This window comes from Mytilus californianus, unplaced genomic scaffold (assembly GCF_021869535.1).
Source record: "Mytilus californianus isolate M0D057914Y unplaced genomic scaffold, xbMytCali1.0.p SCAF_6, whole genome shotgun sequence".
Taxonomy (NCBI): Eukaryota; Metazoa; Mollusca; class Bivalvia; order Mytilida; family Mytilidae; genus Mytilus; species Mytilus californianus.
Genome location: NW_026262712.1, coordinates 54,009,533 through 54,023,679, shown reverse-complemented (window position 1 = coordinate 54,023,679; position 14,147 = coordinate 54,009,533).

Sequence of the window (14,147 nt, the reverse complement as noted above, 5' to 3'; positions counted from 1 at the left end):
ACACATTTTACATACATAATTTCATTATTTTAAGTATTATCGCCAAAAAAATCTTTGGAATAGGAAAAAAACCAGTCACAGGTGCTCTATAAGTTATCTCCCCTTATTTACACTCTTCGATGTGAAAACATAATGTTACCATAAGTTGTCTGTATTGAAAAGTGAGAACAAGATATATGACTTCCCATATTTACTGGTATTTCTTGTGGAAAGAAAAATTATGAGACTCACAGTACCTATTTAATTCACAGTGATAAGAACACACACATACATTTGATTGGACTGCAGTGTCTGGAAAAAAGACAAATTGAACCCATACAAGTCATTCCGCACTCGATTTTTAAAAATTGATGCTAGATTGCTTCAGGATAACATATGCCAGCAACACAGAGACTTTTTTTGGATTTATTGGAGAGGAAGCTTACGTGAACTGAAATGTTGCTACCTAGAACATCCAGCTTCCAGCAAGGCAACTAAGGACAAAGGTGGCTCTACGAGAGTCTGCAAACCTACAGGATAGTTGGAGACAAGAGAGGTCATCAACATAGAAACAGGTTAGAATACACCCTCTCTCCATACAAATACACGTAGATAAATTCCTGAGGACCAATCGATTTTTTAAGGGAATAGGGGGAATGTGGATGTCCTTGGACGATTTTTTGATAAAATATTAATTTTCAATTTTTTTCTGGTAAATTATTAATTTTTGCCATAGGATGATTTAAATTAAATAAATTCATGTAAAGGGAAATAAGCTCAAATTTGAGGGAAAAAAATTATCTATTTTCTAAACCAGCTGCAACAAATAATTTATTTTCAACGAAATTATGGTAAAAAATGTCTTTAAAACATTTTCCATCACCCCCCCCCCCCCCCCCCCCCGGACAATCTATAAGAAAAAGACTGGTATTTTTCAAGGGTGTGTATATTTTAGAAGGTGAAATTCATTTTCTCTATTAAACGAGCCTTAATACCTAACATTTCGATGTAATTGCATTACAGAATGGTTGAGAAAAAGCAATTAAGTACTGCATAATTGACCAGTAAATGTTTTCACTCTTTTCTAGGACGGTTCCTATTTCTTGACAATATTTCTGCATATTAAAGAAATCCCACACCTTTATATTTCTTGACAAGTATTCTCTGTTCTGACTAGTTTTTCTTATTAATACAATCATTGTATACGCATATGAATCTGTATTTTGAGGACCCTTTCCCGTAAAAAAAACTGCCACAATTTGGTCACACATTCATTGAGTGTTTCATTTAGTAAATAACAAAAACAAAAACCTCAGAATATCATTCAGTTTGTAATATAAAAGTATGGGTTCATAAAAACATCTTTGAAATCATTTGCCCCTTCAGACAACAATTCACATTGGCTTATATTCATGTTTATCCTTTAAGCCAATATATTCTCTTTAAATACGTTTTTATAATTATAATTGGGGAAAATTGTATTGTTCATATTAGCACTAAATGAATATAATCCATATAGAGATATTTTTGTATTTTACATTTTTTTTTTAAATTTTCAATTTTCAATTTTTAGGTTTTAATTTTTCCCCTCATTGTTTCTTTGTGCGAGTTTTATACTACATATATCATATGTACGAAGTATCCAGGACCAGTCTCGCATCACAATGATCTGTAAAAATCTATTGATATCAAGAGTTCTATGATCGTGATGATTTTGATTTCATTTTCAGCACAATATGAGGGTGTCGATCAGGGTTTACAGAATGGAGAATATTGGGCAAAAAATATAGAGAACAGAGAAAAATGGCCCAAAAAATAAAGAATAGAGAATAAAGAGGTGCTAAAATATAAAGAATAGAGAATAATAGTAAAAAGTATAAATAGAGAAAAATAAATAGAGAAAAATGGCCTAAAAACATAATGCAGAAAAGAAGGACCCCCCCCCCCCCCCCTTCAAGACCCTCCAATATGAACTAAGATGTGTTACCCTCTTTCTCCTACTTTGTGCCAACTTTTTAGAAAAACATCAACTGATAAAGGGAGAAAACTTGTATCCGGGTAGGATTTCATACCCATCAATGAAAGTAATCATTGCTTTAGTGGATCAAATTCTTGATGATTTTTGTCTTTGATTATTCTCAGGTCCAGGTCAGTACTGTGACATTGGCTAAAAAAAATTTACTAGCACACGTATGTGTTATGGGTTATCATATATCTGTTTATATTTTTATGAATCATCACATAAAATTGTAACAAACTGCTAATGGTAGCATGGGAGATCTTCTCTAAAGCAGTAACATGTCAAACAGTACTTTACTATAGAATCGTCAAACAAAAATAACAAATCTTGAGCAGAGCATGATTCATTTTTCCTACCCCCTTCTCTTTTTAGGAATTTTTGCCAGTTTTTCCAACCCATAAAAATAATAGAAGCAAAAATCACAGTTAAAAAAGTAGACAACTTAAAAATACGCACAAGGCATGACCTCATATTTCATAAATTTCCATGAATGACAGTGGCAGGTACATGTAAACAAATACCAATTAATATTGACAATTTTTCGAAGAAATGACATACCAAAAAAAGCAGAAACTAAAATTGCTGGCTTTACAGACCAAAAGACTGTGGAATCTAACCCTCATAATGTATTTCGACAACCAATAAACATGGTTGATACAAATGAATTGCATAATAGTTATAAAAATTGAAGTTATCAATACAAACTCCATAAAAAACTAAATGAGAGAAGGTACTCAGGAACATTGTACTTAGGAAGGGTAAGCTTGTTGTGCTCCACTAGTAGTAACCCTTGCATTGTTCTGGAAAAAAAGCAGTGTCAGTAAGATTCTAGTCTGTTTGAGACGACAACATTTCTCCGGTCATTTTTGAGAGAAAAAACTTTGAACACTATTCTTTTAGTATTTTGTCAATATTTGCCTACGTTATGCGTAATCAATTCCATGTATTATGATAATTTTGTTATGTTTTTTTTGTAGGTACAAATACCATTTATCAAGAAGAAATCTTTCGGACCAGGTTCTGTTATTTACTCTCATAAGCAAAGACAAATTAGATGGAGGATATAATGAAACAGCAGAAACTGAATATTTTCCAAGAGCAAATGTAATAGCCAACACTGATGATAATTCAGATGATGAACTATTATTTGCTTGTCCTTAGTGAAATTGCATAAAGGTTTCAACAAAAACCTCACTTCTTAGAATATCGTATATACCTAGACAAGCATGTATATGCCAACAAAGAAAACATTTATTGCAAAGTGAAAGATCTCTGGACTGAGACATGTGCACAAAGGTTTTGCTACACTCAGTTGACAACTAATTTGAATATTGCAGATGGATGGTCTTTTACGGTTTCTTTTAGCCATTGAAACGTTTTAGCAGTAGGGTTAAGGAATTTTAACATGATATACACATAGAATGCAGTGCTACAGAAAAAAGACCTTTTTTTTATCAAACCTTTGATAATTTGAAACTATTAAGAAACGATGATGGAATAAAGAAATTTAACTCTGATGAGTGGTTACCACATCTCATGTTTGGAGTGTATTTGCCAAATTTGTCAAACTTGGATCTAAAGATCCAGCCAAGTCTTCATTAGTTAAATTGAAAATTTGAATGTAGTTGATGATGAAAATATGCAAAACACCATGGTAGAATGTCAAGTGATGACATACCGGAACATGCTGTTTCTGCAGACTGGGCAACATATATTATTATACAGATAGCATAGACATTTCAACTTTACATTCATTCTTGTTGCAGAAACAGTACAGTGTAACTACAAGCAAATGCCACCGTCAGTGTATTAGTTTTTACTTTCCAGTATTAATTGCCTGAATATATGTATTTTTAATTAATATAAAATGAAAATGGTTATAACATGTTATTAAATGTACATAAAAATTCTACAGTAAAATTCCAAATAAAGTTAAACAGTGCTGAGGGGTCATTTTTGAACTTGCATATTGGGATTTGATCAAATATATAAAGATTTTGTGTCATGAATCTATACAACATATTCCTCCTTTTTAATTTAGATATAGTAATTAGTGGTTTGATAAATTTTCTCCACATGTCTTATTCCATTGGAAAGATTTAACCGAATATCCACAATAGTAAACCAACCATATCCCCTCAGCATTTTAACAAATTATTAAACAGGCTAGAAGGGATAGCTTAACCTGTAATTATTGGCTGTCCTGAATCCATTTTATCCTTTTGTGAAGAGACTTTTTATACCCATGTTAGTGATAGCTGGGGGGATATATGATCTTCATAATGTCTGTCTGTCTGTCTGTCTGTCTGTTTTTCTGTCCATCTGTTTGTTTGTAATATATCTACAACCCTTAAGTCCTCTCAAAGTACAGAATGGATTTAAACGAACTAATGATATGTATTGTGAGGGTTGTGAAATTGTGCACCATATGTTTGTTTTATCTATTGAGGGTTTATTGGGGAAACTTTTGGATCAAAAAGGAGAAAATCAGTAGTGGAGTAGTGTAACTACCTGTGGTCCGCAACTCCTCTGCAACTACTAAAGGGTTTAATGTGAAAGTTGTATGAGATACTAATTACATAGTTTAGTTGTGCATCATATATTTATTTTCTACAAGGTGGGACCCCAGAGGGGGATTATTGACGGGTCCAAACAAAAAAAATCTATATAGGATAACACTGATAATTTTTCATTAGTACTATGATCATTTGCCGAAATTGGATTGTTTATATTTGTAGATATATGATAAGGGTTTAAAAAAAACAAATGGTTTTCAAATATTTTTGCCCCTTAAGAAAATATGGACTTTTAAAAATTAGCAAATTTCACTATTTTAGCAGTTTCGTAAAACTTCTGATATTTAGACTAGAATGAGCAAATATAGGGGAAACAATTAACATCAGGTATTATCATATTTTGACAGTTAAAATACAGTATTACAACATATTCTTACCAATACAACAGTAACATGTTGAAATCATTGGTATTTGTCAGCTTAAAACTGCTGAGATTGGCTAATTTTCAGCTTATTTTCACCATAAATGGTTAAATATAGATGGCGCTCCGTAAAGAGACTACCAATGAATATTTTTTAAAGATATTTTGCACAGAGAGTAGTTGTCATGAAGGCATCATGTATGCAAAATTTTAGGTCAATATGATAACATTGCATTTGAAGCCTATTGCATGGTTTTCTGGCAGACTGGCTCTGAACAAGGTGTCTTTTTGTAAAAATAGTAGATGAAGCATTTAAAGAGATTTCAATCGACAATAAAATCGATCACGGAGAAGGGAGATTTGCTTCCGTGCATATATTAAATACAATAGACCATTACGAAACAGAAAATAGGTTCTTTAATAATATATAGATTTTAGCTGACACATACGGAAGAATAACCAGCCTTGTAATGACATAGAAAAAACATCCTTGATACGATAATTCCTATCAACCTACTGCTAGTAATAAATCACTATTATTAACAATGCTGAGGTCTTTTTACCCTAGTCATATTTGACACAATGGTTTTGAGATTTTGTCTACAATGCTCTTCAACTATTTTAATTCACGCACCACTATTACATGTATGTAGACGACTTGATGGGGTTATTAGTCTGATATATTTTATGATTTTCACAACCATTGTTTAGATAACCTGGTTTTGAACGTTTTGTCCCAAAGGGTATCACCAGACCAGTAGTCAGTGACGAAATGTTATATGTTTGATATGTTATGTCTGTAAGTTCACTGTTAAAAGACATCAGAATCATTAAAAAAACTAAGGGTTTTTTCAACGTAAAGCATTAACATTATCCATCTGTACACATTTTTTTATTTGTTTGTTTAATGGCTCTTCAGTTTTTAATTGATGTGGCAAATAACTGCTTTGATTTGAGTGCTACTGAACGTTATCTTCAGACGAAACGTATGTCTGGTATATAAACGTTTAAGTCTGGTATCTTTTTTGAGATAACAGTCGTAGGTTTCATTGTATATCTTATTCATTGCTGTTTTTTTCATTTTTAGATAATATGGTACAACTACAAAAGGCAAGGCGAAATAGTTGAATGAAATCATCATAGAAACTTCATCAATGAAGGAAAGTAATACGTGGCTTTGTTTTATGACACTGGGAACATCGGTAAACTACTGATGGATCTTATTTACCACTGAGATAGTTCTTAAAGAAAAAAACTTTTGCAAATATTTTTTTAATTCACTTTTCAACAAATTAGAGATTGCAGGCTTTGGCTGTTTTACATTCTTTAAGTTTAAATAAGAACTAGAAAATGTTAAAGAAAAAATACTACAATATTTGACAGTTTAAATTTGTAATTGCTACCGGGAAGTGAATGTCTGTTTAAACTTTTAAAGTTGCTGCTCCGAAGATAGCAATTACTATTTAATGTCAATATGTAGCGGATGGTGAAGATTGTTTGTAGAAGATTTATTTCTCGTTAAACCCCGTAAGTTTCAAAACGTTTCGGCTTTCAGAGACGATTATTGAAAATCAGCCAACCAAACTCAAAGATCATCACTGAAACAAATGTTTTCATTTGATCGGAAACAGATTTTATTTGGGGTGCGTAGATAATAAGGATTTTCTAGGTACATTCTACGTAGGAAGATTAGTTCATATTGACTAGGTGGTGTCTGGGAGATGATGCACGAGTAAATTTTCTGATAATAGACGGACGAAAGACACAAGGTATTAGCAATGGCTCATATGGACCCTTGAACCAAATGATATAAACAAAGAAAGGTTATCTGGTGTCGTATTGTGTACCCGATATCACCCATACAGGGCTTCATGTAGGGGTACCTCTTTTTAAATAATTGATCACGTTTCATGCATATGTATAATTGATACATGTATTTTGTACACATGTGATTTAAAAGTTGTATGCATTGCCTCAAACACATACAGATACAGATGTTAATGTACCTGACAATGCATATACAAAAATATACAATATTGGACAGACATAGTATTCATAAATTTTTCCAATCCTATACGTTACTTTTTTTAATTTTATGTGTTAGTCCATTGCAACTTAAGGTGTATAGGTATAGGCCCGTAAATGAAGCATTAGAATAAGATGTGCAATTGTTTAAAATGGTAATCATTTTAAGAATTCTTTTAAATATCCAGTTTGTATCATTTTTCATAGAAATTTTGAATATCGAACCGGCTGTTGGTGGCTGATTAAACCTTGAATATCGAATATCGAACAGGCCGCTAACCTCACATACCTCTTTACATAAAATAACGTAGCCCATCCCCTTTCACTGACAAGTTAGCTGATTGACTCAAACGCAGTCAGAAAAAGACCTAGACTGATTAAAATTATGTTTTGTTTTACTTACTTCATACAGTTTTTTTCTTTAATAGATGAAGGTGTATGGATCGTCCATTGCTGTACATAAATATACTTATCCGGGTAACTTTTTAAAGTCCAATACACATACTATTTTGGTAACTTAACACTTGAATAAGTCACGTGGAATAAGCTTGATAAAATGAACATTCGTGTGACTAAAGAGAAGCGATTAAAAATCTCCAAATTTTATTAACAAAGTGTCTTTTTGTAAAAAGAAGTAGTTGAAGCATTTTTATAGATTTCAGTCGACAATAACATCGATCACAGAGAAGGGAAATTTTCTTCCGTGCATATTTTAGATACAATAGATCATTATAAAACAGAAACTAGGTTCTTTAATCATATATAGATTTTAGCTGACACATACAACATTTGTTTGTTCAGACTTAAATCATTTGTTTTGCTTACAATGGAGTATTTTAACAATAATGAATGAAGCATCATTGGTCTTGGATGACAGATGTTCTAATTTCAAAAGAAATTTAGAATTGTGTTAGAAGAATACTAATTTTAGAAAACAACAAATTCGCATAATATTGAAATTTTAATATTTATACCGACATCTTATCGTGTTTACCTATTTAACCGATTTTCAAAGGACACTGATCGTGTCTGATTGATAGCAAGTATTATTTACACGTTCTTCTTTGTATAGTAATACAAGTGAATATAGAATAATGAAATAATATGTTATAATTAGGAAGATAAAATCTCATTTCTATAATGCAACATTTCATATTTACTTGATTTTCACTATGACTTGGAAGAGGTATATTTAATATAATATTTTTTTTAAATTATTTTTCACGCTTCAGTAAAAAGTTATTTTAATCTCATCCGATTTACATACATTGCAAACTCGTTCTTTGGTGGGTATGTCTAAATGTCGACCTTTTTCTATGGCAAGACTGTGAGCACTTAATCTTAGTTTACACAGGGATGACCTTTTTGATTTGTTCCTTAGAATATCAACGTAAGAACTACGCTGATTTGAATTATATAATTTTTGATAAAATTTTAGTTTGAATGAATCGTACATTTTTTAATATTGATCCTGCGTGCACTGATCAATTACTAGTTGTTTAATACTTGGTAGATAGTTTTTAATAGAACATTTCCACCTAAAGGGGCGGAAGGACCTTTTTCGGGACGTCGGGATTAGGCCTTTATTTTTGCGAGGAATTCGGAATTTGGTCTTTATTTTTCGCGGGAATTCGGGATTTACCTCTAATGGGACTCGGGAATTTATGATTAATTTTACGGGATCCTGGATAGAATACTTTATTTTTTCGGAAAATCGAGATGACACCCACTCTAACCGCCCCTCCTAGCTAGGCTTGAAAATCCTAGATTGCTTAAAATAGAATAAAGTTTCTTTGTCCAGGGGTAATTTGTTTTCAGTTGCCAGAAAAATTTTGGATACAACAGACTTCAAAATATAATCAAAAAAATTTATACAAGAAAATGAAATTTTAACCACAATGTTAGCCTGCCAAATTCAGCTCTACATGCAGCATTTAGTGTTCTGCAATGAACTCCTAAAGATTCTTTTATGAACTTTATATGGTTTTTTTTTTTCAAAATTGGAAATGTCTCCTGAATTATTATAAACACCCCAAACCTCACTACAATAAAGCAAGATCGGACTTACTAATGAATCAAATAGCATACTGAATTACAAACAGATTGAAATGAATAATGAATTACCCTGTTGTTTTCGCCAGCGCCCCCACCCCCGCCACCGCATCCTCCCCCCTCCCCCTTTCTCCCCAAAAAAATCAAAAAACCAACGCACTTATACAGCATCAACTTTCAAACACAAATAAGCATCATTAAATGGGAATGAATATTGTTCAGTATTTGTTCGAGGTTTAACTAAGGCAACGAAATATAATCAACACGGTTTAAGATATAATACAATTGGTTTAGATAATATCCCTTCATCGTGTATTGTTCCAATTTAGTACAGTTTAGTGTTTATTTTTGTTTATCTTTGTTTTATGTCTTGTATATGTGTATGTAATCGATTCGGGAGCGCTGAAGGTCAAGACTTAAATTTGATTTGACTTGAATTATATACGCAAAAAGAAAATTGTATTCATACTTGCTATTTAATTTTCTAAGGCACTTTACAGTTTATTGATCACCCAAGAAATGTCAGTTTTTTTATGTTGTAGTAAGCCAAGAGTGCCAAAATTATGCTATTGTATTAGCTTTTATTTAAAATCAGTTTCAATAAACAAAAGTTCTATGACTAACTGTCGTGTTCTTATTTTAGTCATATGGGTTTTTACATATTGAGTTTATTGTTTCTTAGAGAAAGATATTGGGCTATATTCATATGACTATTACTGACTTTTTGTTTCACTATCCCAGTAGTCATCACTTCTGTGTTATTTCTGTTTATAAAATGTTTGATTAATCGAAATGTTTTGATGCCCCCGGGTATAGATGGCCTTAGCCGTATTAATCACGGCTCTTAACTTTTCAGAATTTTTGTTTTTTTAATGATCTTCAACTTTTTATTTGTTTTGGCTTTCCTTTTATTGAGAATCAAGCGCCATTGCTGAATCTTATGAAGACGAAACGCGAAATTAGTGTAACTAGTTATAGCCTGGTACCTTTGGTAAGTTTTTATTCAATCTGGCCTACTTAAAAGCTTTAATTAGTTGTACTGTCGTTGGGAACCACAATCAGGGACAACTGAAATAAGGTCTCATATTCATATACCAGTAAGGCTTTCATTCTTTAATCGTTTGCTTATTGTTGAACAGTAGAGACCATGTCGAAAAGAGCAGTGACTGAGATATTGCCACGTGCACATATTCCCATTATGTTTTTATGTATGAGTAATTTTCCTAGTGTTGAACGAAAAGACCATGTGTATTACATTATTGAAATTAAAGTAAATGAAGCATATCTGAGACCCATTGGAATAAGCTATGCAAAGTATAAATGATACATGAATCATTTTTTCGACATTCAGTTGCAGTTCAGCAAATTCTAGCTGTATGCACAAATTCTTAAAACTCTTAAATACAGCGCCATATGTTTGCCGTAAAGTCTTGAAAGCATTAGGTTAAATATTGTACACCCTTTCGTAGCATCCACTATCTCTCAGCAGTTTTCTCTGCAAGCAAGCCAACTGCAGCAAATGAATAAGCAAATACAATGCAAGAATTTTCCAAATCAAAAATGTTTAAAACGTTTTTGGAGCAGTTTACAAAACCAACAAACAAATCAAAGCTGCAACTGGAGATGAAAATGTATTTGTTGATTAGATAAACATTTCCATTCATTGAATTTACAGGGATTGTGAAATACTATAGCATGATATTTCTTAACATTATCACGCGTTCATTTGGTCTAATTCTGCTCTGTATGTATTTATGTCTGTCCTCTAATTCAACTAGTTCTAAAAGTCCGAGCTATACTTAAAAAGCTGATGTTTCTCCAGCTGAATAGTAAAACTTGCATTCAAATTCAAATCGGAGTTTTTCTATTTCTACCCCTCTTTTCAAATACTAAATATCTCCTTTTTAAGCTGGACCATTTAATTCTCAATCCCAATCAATATTTTTGGATTGTTTTCAATTATTTTCTTATGTTTTTTTTGTATTTTTTTTTGTGAGGGAGGGGGGTTTGGGGGATTAGAAAATCGCAAGACTGATCCGGAAAACTTTCTTCATCATCGTCAAAACCGATCCAAAATGTAAGGTAACACAAGTCGAATATAATGTCTTCCCTTACGACAGAATTTACATGCTTGGATTGATTGATTGTTGCACACTTAACGTCCAGCGGCAAATAATCCATGTATATTCAGGACAATAAATAATTAGAATACAAAATTAAACAATGTGAGGTAAATAAACAGAGATATCTCAGCGCATACATGTTTAAGTAAATAACAAATTTGTTCGTCATTTTTTTTTCCAACGTCTTATTACAAAGTTGTCTTCACTTGCCATTTTGATATGGCTAACATCTATAATAACTTAATATCTGCATCACAGATGCCCACGGATATTTTCCAATTGTCGTAGTCGTAATCCCGTCGTCTTTTCCCCGATTGTGGCATCACCGAAGGAGACTTATCACTGAGTGTGTGTTTATCCCGAGCAACATAACAGGTGCCACATGTTTAGAAGAATCTGCTAACCCTTCCGGAGCATATGAGATCACCCATGTCTTTTGTCTGTGAGATTCGTGTTGCTCAGTCTTTAGTTTTCTATGTAGTATTTTGAAAACTATTGTTTGTCGTTAAGTCGCTTTTCGTTTTTTGCCATATTTCTGTCGGTTTCTCTTCGACTTATGGATTTTAATTGTTCCTAATGTATTATTTGCCTCTTTTTACGACTTTGAATAAATGTAAACTCAATAAAAATATAAATAAATATTATTGCGAAAGGTTGATTAATTTGTAGAGCCCTCAGGCAATCTTTCATTCGTCCCTAGGAGAATGAAATTTATTTTCAAGGCTGATATTTTTGGAAATACCCCTCCTGAATATGGGATGTCTTTTAAATCAAACCAAATACCAATAGATATGATTAAGTCAAACAGTCAAAATTTAGTTCCTTTTTTCTTTCGCTCTCAAGACATTAGCATAACTTTCGTATTTAATCAAGCGCATAAATGATCAAGTGTCTCCATGAAGAATATTTTACGATTTCGAAAAAAAACATGAAAAGAGAGAGGGTAAACAATCATATCCTTGTGCATATGCATGTACCAAGCGGTGCTTCAATATGAACAAAATTCATCTGATAAAAGAGAAAAAATAATAGAAAAAAAAACATGTAGCTATAACCCAACAGCGGAATGATAAAGTGTAACTATGTTAACATTTTCATAGGTTATGTAGATAAAATTGGTATATTGATATTAATGTATGTGAGATGTTAAACATATGTTACAATGTATGCAGTACACGCTGTCCTTTCATTAAAAATAACATAACGAATAAAAATCTTAACTGGCACTAGCCCTTTTATTTCCTCTTTTGGTTCGTTGAATTCGAAAATCAAATAAAAATAAAATTGAGAATGGAAATGATGAATGTGTCAAAGAGACACCAACCCGACCATAGAGCAGACAACAGCCGAAGGACACCAATGGGTCTTCAATGCAGCGAGAAACTCCCGCACCCGGAGGTGTCCTTCAGCTGGCCCCTAAACAAATATGTATACTAGTTCAGTGATAATGGACGTCATACTAAACTCCAAATTATACACAAGAAACTAAAATTAAAAATGATACAAGACTAACAAAGGCCAGAGGCTCTTGACTTGGGACAGGCGCAAAAATGCGGCGGGGTTAAACATGTTTTTTGAGATCTCAACTCTCCCCCTATACCTCTAGCCAATGTAGAAAAAACAAACGTACAACAGTACGCACAGTAAAACTCAGTTTAAGAGAAGTCCGAGTCCGATGTCAGAATAGGAAACAAAAGAAAATAAACAAAATAACAATAATACATAAATAACAACAGACTACAAGCAGTTACTGACATGCCAGCTCCAGACCTCAATTAAACTGATTGAAAGATTATGTCTACATCATATGAACATCAGGGACAATCCCTCCTGTTAGGAGTTTAGTATTATACCATCATAAAATAGGGACGAAAGATACCAGAGGGACAGTCAAACTCATAGATCGAAAACAAACTGACAACGACATGGCCAAAAATAAAAAGACAAACAGACAAATAATAGTACAGATGACACAACATAGAAAACTAAAGACTAAGCAACACGAACCCCACCAAAAACTGGGTGTGATCTCAGGTGCTCCGGAAGGGTAAGCAGATCCTGCTCTACATGTGGCACCCGTCGTGTTGCTTATGTTATTACAAATCCGGTTAATAGTCTAATTCGGTAAGTCACATTCGTGAAAAGGGAAGGGTATTGTAGTTACGACATAAGGAACATATCCGATATCATCTGTGAAACGGTTATTCCATAACGGTCAACCAACTCGTGATGGCGTCCGTAAAATTTACGAAGGGATGATTTCAACTTCACCATTTGGAACTCTTGGCTTAATAGCTTCCTTGTAAGCAGCAATCCTCTATCAAGGAAATCATGATAGGAAACACAAGCCCGGGAATATCGTATCCATTGGGAGATATATACTCCGTATGCAGGTGCTGCTGGAATGTTGCTACATAGAAATGGAAAGTTCACAATTGGGAAGCTGAAATCATCTCTTTTGTCGTAAAGTTTTGTTTTCAACCGACCCTCATTGTCAATTTCTAGATGTAAGTCAAGATATGAGGCAGAGTTAACTGTATCTGTTGTATCCTTTATCTCTAGTTCGATGGGATAGAATATATAAAATATATGAGAAGAACATAACCCGTGTCATGCCAACAACTGGTTTTAGAATAAATATGTTTAATTCCGATGCAAAGACCCTATAAGTGAATCAATATTAAAGCCAAAATATGCAATCTTTAATGACCTGACAACAGTATCGTAAAATTAAGAATGGAAATGGGGAATGTGTCAAAGAGACAACAACCCGACCACAGAACAGACAACAGCAGAAGGCCACCAACAGGTCTTCAATGCTGCGAGAAATTCCCGCACCCGGAGGCGTCCTTCAGCTGGCCCCTAAACAAATATATATACTAGTTCAGTGATAATGAACGCCATACTAAACTCCAAATTGTACACAAGAAACTAAAATTAAAAATAATACAAGACTAACAAAGGCTAGAGGCTCCTGACTTGGGACAGGCGCAAAAATGCGGCGGGGTTAA